This window comes from Pezoporus occidentalis, unplaced genomic scaffold (genome assembly GCF_034315485.1).
Source record: "Pezoporus occidentalis ecotype Australia unplaced genomic scaffold, CSIRO_AGI_Poc_V1 ctg28, whole genome shotgun sequence".
Classification (NCBI taxonomy): Eukaryota; Metazoa; Chordata; class Aves; order Psittaciformes; family Psittacidae; genus Pezoporus; species Pezoporus occidentalis.
The window spans coordinates 3,261,405-3,285,295 of NW_026914718.1; the positions used below are offsets into that span (position 1 = coordinate 3,261,405).

The 23,891-nt window shown below is 42.0% G+C and overlaps 1 long non-coding RNA gene across 1 annotated transcript in view; it reads left to right on the forward strand.

Moving 5' to 3' along the window:
• The first annotated feature begins 2,644 nt into the window (after positions 1–2,644).
• The window catches only part of LOC134167122 (uncharacterized), a 62,857-nt gene continuing 41,610 nt past the window's right edge, over positions 2,645–23,891 (forward strand). Inside the window, exon 1 of the long non-coding RNA XR_009966091.1 lies at positions 2,645–2,813. This is a non-coding gene — a long non-coding RNA (uncharacterized LOC134167122). The remainder of the gene's footprint in view (positions 2,814–23,891) is intronic.

The window sequence follows — 23,891 nt, forward strand, 5'->3', positions numbered from 1 at the left end:
TATACCAGACTTCTGGCTGGGCTAAGCTGAGCTCAGCAGCTTGGTGCCTAACTTGTTTGTTACATCCCTAAAACAGTGACTGAAATCATATTAAATTTGACATCCTATCTGGTACAGTGTGAAGCTCTCCAAAATGCTGAAAAAGAAAAGCCAAGCCTAACAGCAGTGGGTTGGAGTGTAAAACTGGAACTATAGCTTTCATATTTGAAAGGAGGAAGGTCTTGTTCATACTGTGTTACCTGTTCATGCAAGAAAACCTCCTAGGAAAGAAAGGGTGGTCTGATGGTTAAGTAAGTCAGTCATTTGGCACATTTGGATACCAATGCTCAGTCATACCTAGCAGTAAAAGGTTGCTCTCCCAACGCTTCCCAAAATAAACCGGCTTTACGGGAGTGCTGCCATCACTCACAGTGAGCCTTGCTGGGCTGGTAATCATCCTCTGGCTCAATCTGCTGGCATCAAGCTGAAAGAAGCATTCATGCAAGGGTTTTGAATACAGAGATGGATATTGCAATCTATATTCCAAAGTATTAAAGAAAATAATTTATCGATACCTATTTTTAATGCCAGTGACAAGTTTTGGCTGATGCGCGGACCTGAGGAAAAGGCTAAGAAACTATCACTACTGCAAAGAAAGTCTCTGAAAGTTGATTAAGACACATTGTAGATGACTTTGAAGTTTATAGCATAGTGAAGAATAGTGTGGTCTGAAATGATGCTGGAGTATTGTGGTTCAAAAGGCAAATGAAAATGAAAGAGGATAGCACCTGCCAAATAGCCATTGGTGAAATTCCTGGTGAAATTGCTTTAGCGTGAAAGGGCTGAAACTGCAGGAGGAGTCATGTATTTTCTAGACCTGGAACAACAATGTGCTCATTAACCTTTGGCAGTAAAACTGTAAACAGTAAAACTGTGAGTAGGGGCAGGCACCCTGTCATTGTGCCTGAGGCAGCCAAGTGGGTGATGGAGTACAGGCTATGCCATTCCCCAGAGGGAGACAGGGCCTCTGAGCATCCTCTTTCTTCAAGCATGGCATTTAGCCAAAGGCTGGGGACACTGAATCCAAGTGGAAATATCTGGGACAGAACTAGGTGCTGGTCAATGAGAAAATGAACATGAGCTGGCAGTGTGCGCTTGCAGCCCAGAAAGCCAACCGTGTCCTGGGCTGCATCAAAAGGAGCGTGACCAGCAGGTCAAAGGAGGTGATCCTGCCCCTCTACTCTGCTCTTGTGAGACCTCACTTGGAGTATTGTGTGCAGTTCTGGTGTCCTCAACATAAAAAGGACATGGAACTGTTGGAACAAGTCCAGAGGAGGCCACGAGGGTGATCAGGGGACTGGAGCACCTCCTGTATGAAGACAGGCTGAGGAAGTTGGGGCTGTTCAGCCTGGAGAAGAGAAGGCTGCGTGGAGACCTCAGAGCAGCCTTCCAGTATCTGAAGGGGACCTATAGGGATGCTGGGGAGGGACTCTTCATTAGGGATGGTAGTGATAGGACAAGGGGTAACGGGTTAAAACTTAAACAGGGGAAGTTTAGATTGGATATAAGGGGGAAATTCTTTCCTGTGAGGGTGGTGAGGCACTGGAATGGGTTGCCCAGGGAGGTTGTGAATGCTCCATCCCTGGTGGTGTTTCAAGGCCAGCTTAGAGAGAGCCTTGGGTGACATGGTTTAGTGTGAGGTGTCCCTGCCCATGGCAGGGGGGGTGGACCTGCATGATCTTAAGGTCCTTTCCAACCCTAACTATTCTATGATTCTATGATTCTATGACATGTGGAGTTGTCCTAAATGACACATACAAAAAAAAAAAAAAAACAAAGCTGATTCAAGGTTTTTTTTTTGTGGAAACCAAAAAGCAGGAAGTAAACTAAAACAGCCCAACAAGGGAGACAGGAGGACCTGTCCAGAAATGCAGGCAGAAAGTGCTTGTAGGTAAAGCTTCTCAGAGGTTCACTGGGAAAGTGGCGAGGAAAAGTGACAAATACATGTGTCCAAGGAGCAAAAAATGGTCTATCGGAGCTGAAGGGTCAATGGGTGCAGCGGGAGAAGGGCAGAGAGCTTGGGGATACAGCACAGGCTTGCTGGGTGGGAAGAGGGAGCAAACAGCCCCGCCTCCGAGGGAGACGTACAGCGGGTTTGCAGCAGCTGGGAAAGGTGCGGGGTGAACAGAAACAGGTCCTGCACAGGTGACTCGCTTACGAGCATGCAAGGGCGAAGTTGGTAATGGCATTGCCACTGTTACTTTTCCCAAGGCAAGAGGTCCTGTGCTTAAAGTGGCTCTGGTGTTTCTGGTGGAGTTTTCGTTTTCAGAAGGAACGGACGTCAGCAATTCAGCTGACAGGCCCCTGAGGGCGCTAATAGGCTTTAATTACCCTTAACAGGCCTCACATGAGGGCTACGCACACACCCTGCCCTTGCCCCTGCGGCTTCTATTTAAAGTCAGACCTGGGGAGTCAGGATTTTTTTGAGCTGAGCTGTGCTTTCTCGGCTTTTGGGGTGTGCTTTGGACATATGTCATAGTTAGCACTGTCTCTAGGCCTGTACGGAGGACTCATCCTGCAGTGGCTGCTGGTGCGGTCAGTGTACCACTAGTAGTTGTTCGTGGTCCCTATGTGCCACAAACACGTTTTCATATGGAAGCAGAGGAAGCTGTGCGAGTCTGAAGGTGGAAGATGCAAGGTGGACACGTACCAAGGTGCTGAGCCTTCAAGGACAAGACATGCACTTCAATACCTAGCCAGCCTCTGAGCTTTCTAGAACATGTTGCAGGAGAACAGACTGCAGAGCTTTGGGCAGGGAGCCATGTCACCCGATGGTAAGTGCACATAAGGGTGAGAGGTACAAGTTTTGTATTAGCCTTTGTAGCTATATGGTAGAAACCCTAGTTCCTTTAAAAGCAAAATGTTTTCACCTTGACTTTAATGTACAGGTTTAAAGTTTGAGAGCACTGAGAGAAGAGAATAGACTTGCAGTTGCTCTTAAAATTGAATAGTGCCATATAATCTCAATGTAAGAGTGCAACAGCAGAGTTAGCCTTTCAGACAATGGAGCGTGGTGTTAGTCGCAGCCAGCTCAGTGTGGTTTAAAAGCTGCCACCCCTTTACCTGCTCTAACTCTGGGATGGTTGGAGGCAAGTGTGAGCAGTGGGACTTGGACTGTAGTTGGGAAGGTTTATACTTCTTGGTGGTGTGACTTATGTAGGGCTGTAGCTGTATAATGTCTGACAATAACAGCAGCTTGGAGGTGTGTAGTGTTCTGCAGGAGTAATTGCCAGTTAGGTTGTCACACCTGCCCTTGCAAGTGTGTCTGGCTAACCAGTGATGCCACATTGCTGTCCTGGGTTTCCCTTTTGTGTGGGTGAAGGCAGGAAGGGAGAAGATTTTCTGCAGGTATTCTTCTGGGAGTTCAGCTTTTGCAGTGTTTGCTCCCCCATGCAGAGCCCTCTTGGTGTTAACTCTGTGCTTCCCTCTTTTGCCCTTTCGAAAACCTGAGTAGCTGCAGCAGCCTGTACTTAATAGAGCAACAAGGGAGCTTTCAGTGCTGCTTTGTGACTGCTGCTAAAAGCAGTTCAGGGTCCTCTTGCTGACTTTCCTTGCTTACATCATTGAGGAGAAAAATATTCCAAATGAATATAAAGGTAAAATATTTTATGAACTTTCATTAAACATGCAGAATCTCTGTTGTGATTAAATATTAGACTATAATTGTTGTAGCAGTATACCCAGTCAGAATGTGGTTTGGTTGCCACAAGCATTTCTATTGTTAAGTGCATGTGAGAAGTCTTGTCATGTTCCATCAGCAGGTCAGGACTAACTGACTCTGGAAAATAGTACTGGACACATGAAGCTGAAGGGTAGTGTACTTACAGACTGATCCAAATAGTAATGCCTTTCACTATCATTTATACTCAATGCATTCCATATTTCCTTCTTTTTTATCTCCTCCTTGAGGGGTTTGGTAATTCAGCTTCATCCAATTACCTGTTCCTGAGATGAGACAGGGAGCTGCAGTTCTGCTGGTCTTGGTGTTCATCTCTCCTTGCCCCTGTCTCCAGGAGACCCATTAAGAGCCAATACATTTTTCCTGAGTCTGGTCTTGGTAACAACACAGAGACACAGCTCAGGATGTCTGGAAGCAGGGTTTTGGTTGGCACAGCTGCTGTCCTCTGTCTTCATTGGCATTGCCATTCTCAGAGAGGTAGAGTGTCAGCTACAGAGACCTGCTGTCTTGCCCCCATTGATAGCATTTGATGTCTCCAACTTGGACAAGACTAGACTGTTTTATGGGTATAATTTTTTAGGGAAAAACTATGACTAGTGTAGCAAATGTCCTTGCAATCTTGCTTCATTGAATCTTTTGAAAGAGTTCTTTCCACTCTCTAGGTTTGAATGCTTTAGGAATATACAACTGGCAAACAAGCTCAGGTGACAATATCCTAAAATGTGACATAGCCTAATGCACTTCCAGAGGTTACTCAAATGTCTTGTGTCTATCTGTAATGTTCAGGTGATCTCTGTAATTAGCCCATAATCCTTTAATTCCTGAAAGAATCCTATTAAGCATAATGGAAAAATCAAAAAGATCACAGCAGGAAAATATTAAAGGCAGGCAGCATACAGGCTGACTCAGGAATTTGGGTTCGTCTCACTTGTGTACAAGTGCCTTTCTCAATTGGATCTGCCACATTTGTAAACATGGTCTTTGTAGATCTTAGTTTTAATTGAAAGCCAAAGACAGTAGTTTTAATGCATTTTTTAAAATATGTTCCTTGAAGAAATTGATCTTGTTTAATGACCTTTTTGTATTTCATTACAATAATGTAGCAAATACGAATCTCTGGTTTAGAAGAAGCCATTGTATGGGCTGGACTGAAGGAACAGTATGTCATCAAAATGACCTATTTCTCCAGAATCACTGGCAGTTTGTCAGACTGAGAGATTTAACTAATGGAGGCCCAATTTTTAACATAACTATGTAAATGGAATAATTTAAATCTCTTTTGAGGACAAGTAAAGCCAACTTCAGAACATGCTACAAGGATCTGATGTAGTCGCAGCCACCTAAAATAAATTACCTTTAATCTCAATGGTAAAATCATGTAAATCAGCACAGTTTGTGCAGCAGTCAATCAACAGTTCCCTATTGCTAAGTGAAGTGGTGAATTTCTGCCACTGATGTATGGCTGATTGGCAAAAGCCAGGCTGTAAAGCAAGGAGGGGGATTAGGATCAGTTGAAACTGCTGTTACTTATTTTGACTCTGAAAAGAAGTTAAAATCCTCTTTAGGACTTCAAGTACTGTCTTTTAGGATAGTACAGATAGCCTGTACTGTCCATCTGTACTTGGATAAAGGGGAGCTCCTCTGCACTTTAGACTGATCTAGACTTTTCCACAATGACTTTCTCTTCTCTGCTGATATGAGCCATAGAAGACTGTTCTCAGGTGCTACTTGTTCAAAAGACTATGCTGAACACTAGTCCAAAGGGAGATTATTCTCTAAAATTAGGCCATGTTTAGGGCTGTTCACAGGGAAAGGTGATGATGATGGCTTGACTTCACAAGTGAAGACTTGGGAAGGGTTTTACCCATGCTTACTACTAACAAGTGTTAGAGCCTGCACAGTGCATTTTTTAGGTGAGGCACAGCATGCGCAGAACTGGACCCACCCTTTACTCTTGAGGTCTATCTGCCAGGGCCTATTGAGCTTGGGCAGTGACAACAAAATCCTCAGGTTGTAGGTTTGGTTAGAGTATCCTTCTCTTAGATGAGTGGCCTTACAAGGCCAAGTTGTCCTTCTCGTGGGATGGTTGCATGAAGGCAAGTGAGCCCATCCTGCCCATGAACACACTTTGTCTGACCCTTCAGTTGACACCTGTCTAGCATGGGAGACCCTACTGGAGGCATATGCCACTACTAGCATAGCTCCCAACCTCACAAGGGCACGCAAGCCCTTTCCCCGCGATAAGAGGATGTCCGTGAAAGAGACAGAGAAAGAAAATACTTCATATCAGACTGGAGACCTTGGAACATGGGGGGAAAAACAGCTGTAGGTGTGTATCAGGTGACAGACTTTAGATATTAGATGGGTATTTGTGGAAGGAGAAAATATTCTTTAACAGCAGTTAAAGCACCCAGGTAAAGCAAATAAACATAGGGTGATGATAAATTTGCAGCCTGTAAAACATCATACTTCATAAAACTTCAGTCGTTGTTGGAGCATTAGACTGTGCAACAAAAACACAAGTTTGTACATGTAGGCCATAGGATAGCACACTTCTAAAGAGATGATTTGGAGGCAGTGATCCCCAAAACCGTTATCATCAAATGGTTTGTTGCCATCAGGGCTGTCTTTGACATCTGTCAATGGCCTTGCATTTCATAGAATCATAGAATAGTTAGCATTGATCTCTTTGATGCTTGTATGAAATGTCTTTACATAATAATGGACATTTCAGGGTATGGCAGGCTTCATGCTGAGACTTGCACATTGCTTTCTGCACTGATTAAGGCACTTTGAGGGGTTTTTTTTTTTCAGCTCTTAAAAGGAGGGTGGAAAGGAGGGAAAACCAAACCAGCAAGCACAAAATCTTGTCCCTTTCTGGTGGTGACCAAGATGAACCAGAAATAACAGGCAGGGGACAGTAAATGACAGCTTTTCCAGCTGCTCTTCCTCTAATGTGGTTGCAGTGTGGGGTGCAAAATAGGCACCTGGCCTCAGACACTGGACCTGTGTTAAACTATGTGATGAACTCTGAGCTACACATAGTGAGAGGCGCTTTGGGACTTGAATTTGAAATGGTAATGCGAGTCATTTACCTTATGTTCTGGATTTGGCTGGGATAGAGTTAATTTTCATTATAGCAGTTTGTATGGTGCTGTGTTTCAGATTTGTGACCAAAACGATGATGACGATACTGTTCTAGGTATTGCTGAACACCATTTGCACAGCATCAAGGCCTTCCCTGTTTCTCGTTCTGATGCACCACCACTATTCCCACCCTGTGCTGAGGGGATGGCAGTGAGCAAGAAGCTGGGAGAGGACACAGCAAAGCAGATGACCCAAACTAACCAAACAGCTACTCTATGCTGTGTAATGTCATTGACAGCAATAAAATTGAGAGAAAGGGAGTTTAGTGGAAGTAGCATCTTTTGCTCGGGGACGGGGTGGGCATCAGTCTGTCTGTGGGAAGTGTGAGGTGAGTGCCTTTGCATCCCTTGCTTTATGTTCTTTTTTCATCCTTCTTTCACTTTGCCTTTGTTTGTTAAACCATTTATATCTTGACCTATGTATTTTCTCTTATTCTTCCTTGTTTTCTTCCCCTGTCCTGCTGGGGGTATCGGAGGGAATGGAATTAGGAGTGGTGTAGCACTTAGCTGCCTATTGGGGTTAATACCCAACACCTTACCTTTTTCCTATGTCTTATTTTACTCATAAACATGCTTTCCCTCTTTTGTTTTTTGTAGTTTTTAAATTAATATCTAGCTATAGGTGGGCACTATTATAAAATACTTGACTAACAAGAAACTCACCTGCACATCTGTGAGAGTTTGAAACAAATAACTCTTCAGGCTAAAGAGTATAAAGCATATTTTTGCTGTAGTGTGTAGGTTAATGTAGGAACTGGAAATCCTAGGGATCAGTAAAGGAAAAGCATCTTTGGGTGAATGCTGTTAATTGGATCAGGCTTTAGAAAGCAGGGAAGACTCAGCTCCTGAATCAGCTTATAACAGTTCTGTTTGGGGGGAAGAAGGATGGGAGGTTGTGGTTTATTGTTTGTTATTTAATCTAGATCAGAGTAATTGACACTATTAATAGCATGTTGCCTTGTAGTTAATAATGACTTTATTTACTGGACTCTACTAATCTGCTGCAGTTACTATAAAGTAGCCTCAGTTTTCCTGTGATACCATAATGGACAGCAGATTTTGGAAGGGGTATTGTTTCTATAACTGTGAAACAATCGTATGTTATAAACCTCTGCATCTTTACTCTGAATAGGATTGAGTGGTCCAATGCTCTCAGTATCAACATATTAGGGCCACAAATCTCCTGTGATTCCCTGTAAGACTGAAAAAAGCTGTGTGCTTATGTGCTGTAACCACTACAGGAGTCATGGAAAGCTTATCTGTTCAGCATGAAACCAAGCAGAACTTGGAAACTTCCCAGGAGTACATGAAAGGTTTGCTTCTGTCAAAAAGCCTATAAAAGTTTGAATGCCTGCTAGGGTTATAAAACCTGTTGAGTTCCTGTGGACTAAGAGGCTCTACCACATGTTCTGGGTATGGCAGATCTGACTGGAGCCCCTGTTCTCATTAGTCCTTTTCTCACCCTTCTGTTGATCATTCCAATCACCATTTCTGTGCCTACTTGTACCCATAAACCGTAGCATCTTTGTGTAAAAAATAAAACTGGAGTGGCTGTTAAGGAATTTCACCCATCTTTTACACATCCAAAGGCATTACTCTGATTTGCTATGTAATAAAAAACATTCTGTAGTCAAATCTGAGCAGTGGCACCGCAGGTAAACAATACAGGCATGCTACAGTCATGATGTTCATCAGGTGCTTTGGGCTGTCCTGTGCAGGGAGAGTTAAAAGACAAATGGTGGAGCATACTACTAATAAAACCTAGTACATCTTGTCCATTCCAGAGTCCACATGTAAGTAGTTGAAAGCTTTGAAAATAAATTTCAGAAGCCAGAACTGCTGTGTATAGTATCCAAAGACAGCCTGAATTACTTCAATAGGTAACTGGCTAGATGCAAGCCTGGAGTCTTGTTAAACAGTAAAAATAAGGGGGGTTGGACCTCTTTATTCTTATTTGTGTTGTATTTATAAACTTGTAATGGAAGTAGAGGAGGTCAGCCATTATATTGCTGTGTGATGATACTAACCAAATAAAATAGCTAGAGATTGGCAATTAGTATGTAAGAACAGTTATTAGAAAAGAAGTTAGATCTAAAGCGCTATGGTAGATCCTCAGTTCTAGAACGTCTTGCTTAATTGCTTTGTCTTGAGCATTCAAAACATTGCTGGTGCTATTTCTGAGGAAAAAGAAGTTATAAACAGGATTTATACAGGAAGATTTAACTAAAACTGGGTTTATATGTCTATATCATATATGTCCCACGTGCAGATTTGGTTTTGAATGATGTGCATGAATAGCAGGAAGAAATGTACCTAATTATTTCATGTTCAAGGTGATTCTTGTAGCTCAGGGAAAAGTACTGAGTCATTTAAATGACAGGCTTCTTTTTAGTCTGCAAAGTAAAAAGCTAAATCTGGAGGTTTAGAAAGTATATATATTTTTTGTGTGTAAAATAGATTATTTTTCTATAGGGACAAAAAGAGGTAGAGTGCAATACTGTTCTGATCAGTTGTAGCTGATGTGGCTTGCTTTATTTTTTCTTTGAAGTGTTTGCAGTATGCTTTAGTCATGTCGATGCACTGCAGTTTTGACCTCTTTCAATTTCTTACTTCATTGTAGCATCTGATTTTAAAGCCCAGGTTCTACAAAGTAACAAGATTAGTATTCTGCACTCCAAGAGCGAGCTAAGAATGATTGAAGACAATCCTGGGATGGTTTGAAAGTGCTTTCTAGTTATGTCTTGGACAGCATTGCAACTTGGAAGTATTTCTCCATGAGAGTAGGGCTACAATAACATGACATTCCTTCAGAGTTAGTGAGGGTATCTCTATGGAGTGCAGCCCTGTGCTGTGTTGACAGATTCATTCACAGCTTTGAATACACTTCATCTGAACTTGTTCATGCTTCTTTTTATGTTCCTGTGCAAACTGATCTTTAATGCTCAAAGGAGCAGGAGGCAAAAATGCTTATGTTTGTGGTGAGGCTATTCCTGGAAATAGATGCAAATAGCAGCCTTACTATGGGGTGAGTAATACAGTCGTGTAGCATGGTTTTGATACCTGCAATGGCAGTGTGACCTGTGTATGTGCAAGTCATCAGGTGCTTGCTACTATCTGCCCCATGTATGATGCCCTATATATCCCTACCCAAAGCCCCTTTGATTGAGATAAGGGGCTTAGAGCGTGTATGGGGGGGCTGCCTCACATCATGTGTTGGTTGCAGAGCAGAGAAAACAACATATGCTCAATTTGATGATATTTTCTTCAAAGTTATTCAGCTTGATCATGGATCAGCACAGCTGGGTCTAAGACTGTTTTCTGATCTTGCTACAAGCAGCCTTTGTGAGGTCTCTTGAACAGCTATCCATCATGATCTTACAGCAGCTGACTCGGGAGGTGATGGACATGACATAGCAATTAATCTCTTCATATCTGGTAGACCAAGTTCTCCTAGCCCCTTTTGCTGGGATGCGTTAGGGTAAATGAGATTTGTGCCTGTGTTGCACTTATGTAATTAGAAGCAAAATCTTTAGGAGCTTTGGCCAATGCACATTACAATGCAGCTACTGCACCTCCTGTCTGGAAGGCTCTGGTAGAGAGGGCTTGCATAGAATTTCCTGACAGGCATAATTATGTATATTGTCATTCGTGCTGTTTGCAGAACATAGCATGGGGTGCTAGTTACTGCTTTTGAGAAGTGTACAATATTTTCTGAAGTAATTTTTAAATATGATTCATGTGGAAAATTGGCATTTGCAGGCTTTGTAGCTAAACTTCCTATCCTTAGGAGTCCTTCATTTGGTTGCATTTTAAAACCACAGTTTTAGACAGTAATAGGAAAGGATAATGAAGGAAAAATAAATAGAAATACGTTTGGTTCTGAGAACAACAGTGAACCCAGGGAAAGTTGGTTTTAATCTGAATCATTGTGGTTTTACGTTGACAACTGTGCTACTTTTCTTCCATTTAGTGCAGAGGGGAGTTCTAGCCTTGCAGCATCTTTAACTTCTCCTGTGACACCACTTGACAACCTCATCATCCTCAAGTAGATATTGTCATCTCGCCTGCTTTGCCTTTTATCTTTCCATGCTCAGTAAAGACATTGAATAAGATGCGTTGAAGTACGCAGGAGCCTTCTACTGAATGTTGGGGCCTGTAAAGCTTTCCATGTGGCCAGATCTGTGAGCCCACTGCTTATGCTAAGCCTGTGAGATGAAATCAGAGTATTCTCATATAAATCCATCTCAGAAGACTTTGAGAAAATTCTTTGCTATTTCAATAAACCTATACATTTTCCAGAAAAAAAAACAACAAACCACCACATATTCTTCAACAGGATCCAATGCTTCATAAATACTCCCCAAACCCATCCATATTTAATTCTTCTAACTAATCCACACATTTTATCCAGTATGAGTGCATACCATTTGGATAGAAGTATCTAAACACACTTAAAAACCTCTGTAGTAAGATTCAAGATGAGCTCATATGAAAGAAGAATCATAAATACTAAGTCTAGATTGGAGAACATGTATAGAGATTGTGCAGTTCAACTATCTCTTAAAAGCAGGGTCTTAAATAATATCATCCAGAGCTCCATTATGATCTTTTCTGGGCAGCCTGTTCTCAGGTGTAACTGTGTCCAGTGAAGAATTTTCTTCAGAACTGCTTGTGAGGCAAACTGTAATACAGGTTTACATAGTCTGCAAGTAAACTGATGTTACACAGATTTTCTCACCGACTGATTCATGCTGCGATGCATGACATGAAATCACCAAAATGTATTTACAACATGCATTTTGGTGATTTTCTATGTATGGCAGTATGAGTCAAGCTCGGGGATATGGTCCTCATAGCTGTGGCTATTGATAGATATTAAAATGATATTTGAGCTAAGCTTTCCTCTTTTTATGAGGCTGCAGTTGTTAGAGGGTAGCCCTTTGCTTAAGGATATTACTTGGGTCTTCATGAATCTTGGGCAGTGAGACTACTTGATTTTTCTTCTCTTGTCTGGTAGGAATATTTCTGTTCCTCAGAGACCAGCAGGAAAAGGAAAGGTAAGGAGATGCTGGAGCCTTGTTGCTGTCCTGCTATCATGATGCAAGTCATCTGCTGATGACATGTCTCTGCTGTGGCCTTTTCAGTGTACGTCATCTGGTTTTCATGCTAGCTAACTTTCCTCGTCTTACTCCTGAGAGCAGTGACTTGGGAATGGTGTTCTCTCTCAGGCTATTATTTTAACCATTTTCATGCTGTTTCTTGTAAAAACACATGCAATGCTATTCATGTTTAACTTGTTCAATTCTAAACATGTCCATCACACATCTCTACAATTCAGACTTGCCCCAAGAATGTGCCATGACCGTATTGCAGACCCATGTTTGACTCGTACATATATACATTAATAATGTTCACCAGTAGAAGAAGCAGTGACAGTTATTTACAGCAGGTCTCTCTCAATTGTAACTATCCACAGACTTCTGGAAAAAATACCCAAATACCCTTGTTTATGTTAGAGGAACTTAATTGAATATGACTTGAGGGTAAAGTATTCTAATCCATACCTGCAATCACTGTCCAATTTGGAGAACACATCTACTCTCTGCTAAGCTATTTCTAACATAAGAAGCTATGGTAGAATTAGTCGTGTTACAATACTTTTATTTATCTTCCTTAATCTCACAGTGCTATGAAACTGCTGCTGTTTCTGTCACTTTGACATATAACTCCTTTCAAAATTTGCCTAAGCACAGTAATTATTGCCAGGTCTTCTTCTGACAATTCATTAGAACAGGTTCTGAGGATAAAACAATGTTTTTAATTAGTTTGAACATTAGTTTGAGTCCATAATGCTTGAAAATAGGGAGTGCTACTTGCTGTTATGAAACCAAAGAACCCTTCATCAAAGTCATCAGAAATATCATTGGCTCAAAGTGAGGGAATTAGTGAAGTGTAAGAGGTAGGTCACTCACTGCTTGCCTTCCTGAAGAACACACAAAGAGGACTATATTTTTATGGCTCTCTTCAAGAAAAGTACTGTGGCCTTTCAGCACAGCTAAATAAATGTAATAATCTTATCTGTCACACTGGGAAATAGAACTTGTTTATTATTTTCCTTCTATAGAAAACACCATTAGCAAGCCAATTACATTAATCTACTGAAGTATGACACTGAATAAAAACTTGAACTATTTCATACAAAGGACCACATTGTGCTCAAAGTAATTGTTCTCACCTAGACCGAGCTTCCACAAAAGTCGGTGGGTGTCTGTTAAGTACTTCAGTATGTAGGCTGGGGTATTCTGATTTGAAGTGTAAAGACACTTCAGAACACTAGTTAGCAGACTGGATGGCTTTTTAGGTAGCCTCATTGGTGAAGGAGGAAACTGAAGGCATGAATGCTTCTCTAATAAATCATTGTATGCCATCTCTCTTCTGTAACTACATTGTGCAAATTGTAAAATACCTGCTTACATAGCTCTATCAGCTTTATATATATATATATATGTATGCTGAAGCGTTTCCCTTTACTCCTACTGTTTCTGATGGAGGTCTAAGTGCCAAATCCACATTGCTGAGGCACTGAATTACTTGCTCCTCATTTTCAAGAGTCTGGGGAAGGGCTTAAGTGGAGTTACAAGTTTTCTCTGCCTTGTCTGAAGAAATCCTCAAGCTACTTTAAATTAGCAAGGTAATGTAGAGGGAAGCAATCCAGTATTCATCACTTCTCTGGGCTGGATGCTTCTCAGTTCATCCACCGAGTTAGAGCTAACTGAGTGTGCAGGACCAGCTTCAACTCCTCCTCTCTATATGAACTGATGTGGCTTCAAAGCTGCTTTGCCTTCATAGTTAATAAGGGGAGAAATTCTTGTTTTGGAGGAGAATGCAAGCTGGTTCTGAAATCTCCATGTAGGTGGCACCTTCAGCCAGAGTCAATAGAAATGTAAGACCTGAATATTCCTGCTGGAGCATGGCTTCAGAAAAACCCAGTGTGGAGCTCCTGGCACACCTGAAGCTTCCAGAATAAACTCAAAAAAGAGCCACAGCATCTCCCTTGTCACACTTCCCACCTCCCACCTATAGGGGAAGCTTGAAATGGGTTTTAACTCAGCGGGTTAATGGACTTTTCCACCACTATGTTTTTCCGAGGCTTCTGTGCCTGAATTGTATTGGGAGGTAGGAAAGGCTTGCTATTCTTAGCAGAACAATCAGAACTCCCCTGAAGACAGACATTATAAAGCTGGGGAAGGCCTTGTTCTACCCTCATCCCTGCTGCAGGCATATTTCACATCAGGAGCACAGAAGCTCCCAGTGTCTCCATCTGCAGCTTATTGTCTTCTGCCTCCCTTCAACCTCAGCACAGGTTTTAAGGACCATGACTTTGACCTGAAGTTACGATTGCTCATGTCCATCTACTGAAGAGAAAACGGACAAGAGTTACCTTGTAGGAGAGCTGTGGTAAATCTTACCTTGAATATGCTACCACGGGACCTTTACTTGCTGCTGTTTACTGAAGGCTCGCAAGCTGGCTGTCTCAGCTGTCCCCTTATCTGCAGTGCTGGTTGTCTGGAGCCAGGTGATATCCTTGTATACCTTCCTTGTATACCTTTGTATAATCAAGGTTGTATGGCATTTGCTATTTTTACTTTGTCAACAAACTAAGACCAACCTTCACCTTCTCCATGCATCCTGGGTCTCCATTGTATATTCTGTGCTTGTTCAGTCCGTGAGGGATAAAAGAACTGCAGCAGGCACAGAAGAGGTGAAACGTCCTCTTATCTAAATTGTTTGCATGCATTAGTTAAAAGCTACCTGACCTCAGAGGGATCTCACTGTAAACTCTTTTCTTTCACACCTTTTATTACCTCTTCACTGTTTCCTAGTTTTGAGCTAATTTTCTCTCCTAAAGCTATTATTTTAACCTATGTACCATAGCTCTGCCTTATTCAATTATCTTCAGTGTGGAACATTATTACTCTTTGAAAATGTAAGTGTATGAAACACGGCAGTTCCCTTGCTCCTGCTGCAGCAGTGTTATCTCTTAAGAATGAAAATACATTAGTTCAAGCTGGACTCTTACGGGTCCACACTGGGTATTTAAAATCAAATTATTCACATGAAGGTCTTCATAGTGTCCTTCAAAACACGTCTTCACCTATCCCCCTTTTCCTTTAACTATGCTAACTAGGCTATAATTTCCTTGCCAGAGTACATCTTGTGGCTTTTCTCATTCAATAGCGTTTGTAGGTTTCCTGTTTTCCAGTCCTCTGGAGTAAGACCTGTGACTAGAAAACAAAGCTCTATCTTCTTTGTCCTCTGGAAAGTTTGGAGCAAAGTAACTGCTTAACAAAGCTGTTGTCTTTGTCCTTGTCACCAATTCCCTCCTATAACTTTTTAGTGGCCCAATTTTCTCTTTTATTGTCTGTCAAGTGAGAATATATGTGGGTAGTCCTTTACTTTAGTTGAACATGGCCTGGCAAAGTGGATGTTTGGTTTCCTTATTTTACACTTCTAACTGGAAAGAAACATGCTGCCAGTTTAGCCAGGTAGCTAAAGTTAGGAACTATTAAAGACATCAGGCTCTTTATTGATTGTTACTTGAGTGACAGTTCTTTATCATTAGAGAGTAGTCTCAAAGCTGCTGTATTTTGGGATGTTTGGATCCACATCTGAAGCTTGTGACAGACCCCTGCTATAATGAAACGTGGATGAATACCCAGCCTTCTCATTAAAATGTTCTGCTCCCTGCGAGACTGATATACACAGACCTTCTTCCTCTGTGTAACACATGAGGGGCTTCAGAGATTTGCGGGTGTCAAGTGGGTAGCACCCTATTTAGAGAGTATGAAAGCTAGCAAAATAGGTGATACTTGTTACTCTCTGGTAACAATCAAACTAAACCACATCAAACTAAATATGGAAATTTACTTATATTTACTGATGCAGTTCCTTCCACTGCTGTGAGAGGCAGTATACACCCTAGTTTAGCTGCTTTAGTGCATGTTGAGCTGCAGCTCATTTATTGGAAAGTAATGGTATTTGAGATCAGCATATGTTAAATCCCTCTGAGCTTACCACGAGGGAAAGCTTATTACACCTAGGTCATACCTGTATAATTGAATGCTTTCAAAATAGAAAATCAGAAATCTCTCATTTGCACTTTCTGTATAAAATGGTAGATGTTTGCTTGAACTGAATAAGCCTGTAAAAATCAAGTTTGTCTTTTGTGTTCATTCTTCAGGTAGAATAAAGGTATGAAGGAAGCTCACTTTCAAGATCTGAACAAACATAGGACATACTATTGTGCGTTTAGTAGAGGGGGCTTGCCCTTTCCAGGATGGTGTGTAAAAGCTTGTTTTGCTCTGTTCTATTTCATCAGTTTTAGGGGACTTACAGTACCTTCCCTAGTCCTAGTGGTGAAGGAGTGAGGAAGAGGAGTCTGTAATTCCTCAGGGAAAAGTAAGCACTAGAGTATCAAGCAGAGATAGGAAATTTCTGCATGTTTCGGAGTTGCTCTTCTGATACATACCTGCTTCCTGGCAGGTGCTTGTCTCAAAGTAACAAATCCTGCCAGAAAGTCACATATTAAAAACTGGACTTGCACTACTGCTCAACGGGATCAGGGCGCAACTGCTAGAATCACAGAATGGTTGGGTTGGAAGGGACCTTAAAGCTCATCCACTTCCACCCTCCTGCCATGGGCAGGGACGCCTTGCACTAGAGCAGGTTGCTCCAAGCCCTGTCCAGCCTGGCCTTGAACACTGCCAGGGATGGGGCAGCCACAGCTTCTCCGGGCACCCTGTGCCAGCGGCTCAGCACCCTCAGGGAAGAATTTCTTCCTAATGTCTAAACTAAGTATCACTGCTGTCAGGTTAAAGCCATTGCCCCTTGTCCTGTCCCTACAGGCCCTTGTCCAAAGCCCCTCTCCAGGTTTCTTGTAGCCCCTTTAGGCACTGGAGCTGCTCTAAGGTCTCCCCTTAAGGAGCTTTCTCTTCTCCAGGCTGAACCAGCCCAGCTCTCTCAGCCTGGCTCCAGAGCAGAGCTGCTCCGGCCCTCACAGCATCTCCGTGGCCTCCTCTGGACTCACTCCAGCAGCTCCATGTCCCTGTTGTGTTTTAGCCCCACAGCTGAACACAGGACTGCAGGGGGTCTCACCAAAGAAGAGCATATGGGGAGAATCCCCTCCCTTGACCTGCTGCTCATGCTCCTTTTGATGCAGCCCAGCACACGGGGGTTGTTCTGAGCTCAACCACATACTGAAGCCAACTCATGTTGAGCTTCTCACTGATCAGCACCCCAAATCCCTCTCCTGAGGGCTGCTCTCAGTCCAGTCTCTGCTCAGCCTGTTTTTTGTTTTTTTTTCGCTTGGGATTGCCTTGACCCTGGTGCAGGACTTTGCACTTGGCCTTGTTGAACTCCATGAGGTTCATGCTAGCCCACATCTCAAGCCTGTTGACCTTGTTGAACTCGATGAGGTTCACACTAGCCCACATCTCAAGCCTGTCTCTGCAGATGGCATCCCTTCCTTCCCGTGTGTCAACAACATGATACAGCTTGGTAGAGGGTGCCTTCAGTCCCAATGTCCATGTCTGACAAAGATGTTAACTAGAGCTGGTCCCAGTAGTTACCCCTAGTTCCCTATGCATATAATAAGTATTTACCCAAAGAAGAGCTGATGTTTTTCTATCAGAATAGTTTTGACAGAAAATGCTGACTTTCAGTAAGAGTAAAAACATTCTTTATAGTTTTGTCAAGATGAATAATTACAAAAGCTTTTTTTGGGGTATGGAAAAATTGTGTTGTTCTGACTTCTGTACAAAGTTATAATGCAGTCTAATCATGCTAAATACAAAAATGTCCCAAATGATTAATGAATAGCAAGACAAAAGGCATCCTTATGAGATGTGTACAGGGCTGCCACCCAGAGGGGCTTCAAAAGCTTGAGGACTGGGTTGGCAGAAACCTCATAAAGCCAGCAAAAGTAGGTGGGAAGTCCTGTACCTGACTGGGAGGGAATAACCCTGTAACAGTGCAGGTGCCTTGGGGATGGATGTGGAGGAGAAGTTGCTTCATGCTTTTGCTGCATTCAGTGTTTAACTCTATAGGGGACTGCATTCGCCGGGATGTAGCTGTGGGGTGGAGGAAGGAATTGCTGCCTTGGTTTTGCTCCGCCACAGTACAAGAGACTAACTGAAGCCAGTCCAGTGTAGGGTTGCCATGGTGGTGAAGGGGCTGGGGGACATGGCATATCAAGAGAGACTGACAGCACTGGGACTGTTTAGAAAAAAAGCATTTGAGGGTATCTTCAGCTACCTATAGGAGTCCTGTTAATGGAGATGGAAGAAAGCTTTTCTGGAGTGCACACTGAAAGGACAATAGTCATTTGTTGCAAATTGCTGAAGGAAAATAATGTGTTATAAAGGAAAACTCTCACAATGACAGTGGGTAAACACTGGAGCAAGTCACCTGGAGAAGCTTTGGAAGTTTTCAGAGCTTGTCTGTAGCCACAGTTGCCTTTGAAGTCAGCCTTACTTAAAGCAGAGAGTGGAATTAGATGGCCCTTAGAAGTCCTTTCCAGTCTAAATTATTCTGTGAGAAATTGTGGTTAAGCTTGACATGAGGCTAGATTAGAAGCTATATGGATATTTTTATGTTCTTTCAGAATGGGAAGTAATGGTCATAATCCTCTGAGTGCAGAAAACTGGGTTTCAAAACTGTTCCCATCCAAATTGTAGTGAGGTTGCTCCTGATTCAATTCTTAGAATGTCACAAGTATAAATGAGTTTGAATATGATACTTCTGCCTCTCTTTTAGTTCAAGCAAATAGGGAGTGGTCATACACCTGTGATAAATTGGGATCATCTTCTTATTTTGCTCCCTGCCATGCTAAACAAAGAGCAGCAACATGTTTTCTGCTGTTGAGCTCAGATTTATTAATCGTGTTTCCTAGGGCAGTGCTCACAGACCACAAGAGATAGCAACCCCACTGTGCAGAGCTCTCTGTTTTCTCTTACACTGCAGAACATGTAATTTTTTCTAAATCACTTGACATCTGGTTTTCTACAATACAAAAACTGAAAGAAAAAGGTTGTGGTGGGCTGAACCAGTGGGTTTGAGCAGCCAGTGAGTATTTTCCTGTAGTTTATTCAAAACCAAACTTCATCTTACTTATGTGTGTGTTCATGAAAATATTACCGTTCGTTTTACATCCTTGTGTATTCATAGAAAAATGAACTGCATATTTGAATTAAGAATCTGAATTTAATGCCTTGCATTTGGTCAGTGATGTAATTCAAAAGGTATTAGGCTTGGATCCTGCCTGAATGCTTAATACAACTTACATCACTGATAGTGCATATCACAGTAAGCTGTACAGTGCGCTTTAAAAGTTGTGCTAGTTCTACAAGTAAATGTAGAAGGCTACAGCTTATGTTGCAGCATATGTACTTGATCTTAATAGAGAAAGCTGAAAGTATGCACAATACCAAAATTATTTACTGAAGCAATTTGAGAATATGTTTAATGAAGTACAGATAAGAGGATTTCTCATACTGCTTGGAGAATTCATAAATAGGGAGAAATATTGTGAATGAATCCCTTGGCTCTGAGAGATAAGAGTACATGCAAAGATGCACCCTGGTTTCTCTTGTTTTAGACCAGTATTTGGTCTGTGGTGAGGGTGGAGGTGTGCTTTAGAGGAGCACACGTAAGTACAGTCCACTGTGTTGTGTAACTGGCAAGGGAGAAGGGGCCCCTCTGATAGTTACTTAAGGAAATGTTAATTCCTTTTACCAAGAGAATGTTTTATTAGTTGTTACCCGTGAATCTTACTGATGTGGAAGGCAATGTTAAAAACAACCCCAAACTTCAACAAAAGGAATCCAGCAGGTGTTGAGAGTGCTGATAAGTAAGATTAGACCCTTGCAGCTTTAGGTTTGAGGGAAGTCCTCTCCAAAGACTGTTTCAGTGTAGTGCAAGAGACAGAAGGCAGAGTTCAGAGAGCCTCATTTGGAACTGGGGGAGGGATTATAAAGTGTTTAATAAAAATGAATGAGGTGATTCAGCAGTAATTGTGGAAGATGGGCAGAGTCACAGGAGAGATGGTAGGGAGGAACTAGAAATGAATTATTAAATCACACTCAGTATGATGGGCTGGGGGGGGTAAGCTAGAAGACAACGGGTAACAGAAAGAAAGGGAAGGAAATAGGTAAGAGGCATCTGAAAATCTAGAACAAATAGGAGACAGAGAGGGAAAACAGCACTTGAGAAATGTTTATTTCAGGTGAAACTGTTACAGAAGAGAAATGGGAAAGGGAGGTAGGGGAAGGTAAAGACAGATAATTTTGTCAACTTCCTGTGTATGTAGTGAAATGGGCAGAAAAATGAATTGGAAGTGCAAAAAGGATTCAGCATCTAGATTCCAGTTATGCTGAAAAAATTGCAGACCTTTCTTCAGAAAAATACTGCTTTTATGCAATGGAGTAAGTTGTGGGATTTCCTCAAGCACTTGTAGTATACCACAAATAGACAAAGATAATTTTGCAGCAAAGGCTGTTGTCTAAAAACTGAACTGCTGCTGCTCTTGTTATGAGCAAATGCCAGAGATTGGGAAATTGAACAGCCCTCTTCAAGAGAAAGAGCACTAAAAGCAGATGCCAGCTCTCATCAACGCAGCTCGTCTGAAGTCAGCAGGTTTAGACTGATGAGAGGAAGGTGGGGTATAGAGAGGCTTGTGGGAAAGTGGTGAATGGAGGTGGTCCAGGAGAGAATTTGGCAGCAGAGACCAACAGATGAACTTTGGAAAACTTACAAAAACAACTGCAGTGGAGCTTTTAAGCCACTGAATGGCAGAACATAAATTCTTTCCCTACTTACATGAGGCTCCATTTTACTGTTGGTCCGATTGCCTGTACACACTATACTGGTAGCCTGTACAAGTGCTTCATGTTCTCATTGTTAAAAACTTAATTCACAAACAAAACTAGCTCATAGCCATTTGTTCTTCTGCCAGTACCAGCCTTTGATTTCAAGTAGCTCTGGCTTAAACACTTCTCATTCTTTTCTGTAAAATAGAGTATATGTATCCCTAGTGGATGTTTTGTCTCTCTCTCAAGCACTAATTCAAATGTGAACACAGCTGACCATAAAAGCATATCCCATAGGACCTTTCTATTGCCTTTTTAAGAGTGCTAGAAACTCTCTCTGGCAGTATCTGCCTCTACCACAGCTGCCTGACAACAGTTTGTTTGCATCCTATCATTAAACCACATACCCTGGCTGAAGCGGTGCTGAAGGCTGAATGAGGATGGGAAAACAAGGGCACAGCTACCTGAGATGGAAGGCTCATCATCAAGGATGAATTATGCCAGAGATGCTGTTCCTTATTGCAGCACTGTTCTGATTAACTTGCTGATGAAAAAGCCCTACACCATGAGTCTTGAAGCAGAAGCCTCCAAGTCTATCACATGCTTTGTCTGGAACAGCCTGGCCTGTGATGAATCGCATAAACCTCCAGCTCATGTCTGAAACAGACCACATCCAGCCTGGCATCTTCTGATCTGGACAGCATTACAGGAAGACTTGGCCCGCTGTTTGCTTTCAACTGCAGATGTCACTGAAGTATATGCACTTCCTCCCCTCAGACCTGGGCAACACAGCCACAGCCACCTGGGATACATTTATACTTACTGGGATAAAAATGCCCAGTTAAATTTCTTATGAGAAAACTAGACATCTGGAGTCTCTTCCCTTCCAGGATATCAGGACTTGTCTTTTGGTTCAGATTTGTACAGCACAAAAAAGTTAGCTAAGAAATGCAGTCCTGCAATTTCTAGTGCTAGCCTGTTTTTTGAGTATTCTAAGTCATTGTCTAGAGTACATATATTTTGTTACAGATTACCTTGTTCAATTTGTTTAAATTAGGATCACCTTCATTGATTTTTCGACTTGCAGAGCTAGCAGCACTTTGCAGCTTGTGCAGAAGTCTAACATAAGCTTTTTTGGTCCAGAAGCTCTCTTAGCAAAGCTAAAATTTGGGTAGAACTTCATAGTAACTGAAATCTTGCATCCATTTATTCACCTCATGGCGCAGATTCATTCTCTCTCAGCTGCAGCTGGAAGAACAATTGAAGCACACTGAGCAATCTAAAAATGATGTCCTATTAAAAACTATGACAGAAGAGCCTGCCTTCAATGTTTTATGCTGGGACAAGATTTTAGGAGTTTAGTTATTGGCATGTGCTGTGTGTTCACCAAGCAGGTGGTATCAGTAAAGCCTCCTAAACATAAACCTACCTCACTTTTATAACCATACTTCTGGATTCAGGGGGTTGTATATACATATGTACATTCAAGTACCAACAGTCTTAAATTTGTTGCTACTAACCTGATTGAGAAAAGGGAGTGCTTGGACACTGAGAGAAGTGGACTTTTTTTAAAGCAAAATAAACCCTAGGACCTTCATAAAAGCTCAGACAGGCAGTAAACCCTGACAGAATACTTGGCACGCTTATTCCTTGAGTTGTAATAAATCCAGTTCAAGAGTTGAAAATGTGTATTTTCCCAAATCAGCTGTTTGTGTCAAGACTTGCAGCATCAGCCCACAAGTGAAATAATGTGGGCTTCTGTGCCTCGAAGGCACTGCTCACCTGAGACTCACTCCTAGCCAGAAGCTGGGTAATACAGCACCAAGAGGAAGGGGGTATCAAGAGGACAGGGAAGAATGTAAAGGAAGTTGAAAGAGGAGTATTAAATAAAGCAAGGTGAGGAATAAGATGGGGAGATAAACTCATCCAGGGAGGTTGAAAAGAGAGCAAGAGTTAGAGAATAAACAGTGCTGGCAGTAGAGGTGGGAGACTAGGTGTTCAGGCTGGGTGGTAGTTCAGTCCTTTGGGAGCTAATGGGAACTCAGTGTCAGTGCTAGGGGAATTTCCACTTGTTTTGCTTCCTGTGTTGGGATGGTAATTTGGCTAATGCAACTTTTAAGTGTTACAGAGAGCTTTGTTTTGAAATGCCAGCTTGTGGGGTTGAAGCAAGATACTTGCCTTTAGGGCAGCATGGTAGTAACCTGTGGTGCATTGCATTGCTGCATTCTTATATTTGAACTGCAGCTAGGACTTGTTCCCTGCCCTGTCTGATGCCCTGAACTCCCCAACAGAGCTTTCATGGCTGCATGCTGCCTGCCTTGAGAAAGCATCTCAGTGGATCAGAGGAAATGCAGTATGGGCTCTGTAAATACAGATGCCAATCAGCTCATCCTGATAAAATAACAGAGGCTGCCTACATAGCTTAAAAACACACAGCTTTATAGCTAGGGTTGCTGAATTTATTGGGTTTTGTTTAAGAATTTGCAGACATGTGTTTCCTGAATTCTCCTTTGTCCTTTCAACTCTGCAGTACAGTTTTTGTGGGTTTGCTGTTGCATTTATTCTTCCCTGATTGCTAAAAGTATTTTTCTTTTTTATTTCTCTGTACCTTTCGCAGCTTTATGCTTCTTGTGCTGAATCTCATTTGCACTGTTTCTCTCCCCCATTTTCCTTCAGAATCCCATTTTTTCTGAATTCCAGCATCCTTCTTCACAATCTCTGTTCTTTCCCTCATGTCTGTCATTGCTTTCTTTCCCTCCCATATGTGTACCACGGCATTCCGATACAGAAGGCTTTATTCAAGCAAAACTGTTATAGAAATGGGATCTGGCTAGCCTGCAAGTTAGTGTTCTTAATGTCTGCTGTGCCTATGTACGTGAGAAGTTGGTGCCCTGTGAGTTCGCATCCTATTTTGCAGTGACTTTATGGCACAGAAAACAAGCCTTAGGCTCTTAAACATCCACATAGTTTTCAAAATGTTACAGTGCTTTCTGGGTTTATAGCCTTCCAATTTATAAAATGCACACATATAAAGCATCTTTTTTAGTTTTGGAATACTCTAAGTTCTGTGAAATTAGAGCGTTTCTGAGCTTTTTAAAGAAAATTTTAATGAAATTAAATTGGTTGTCTTTAAGATCAATGCAAAATATCCTATTGAATGTT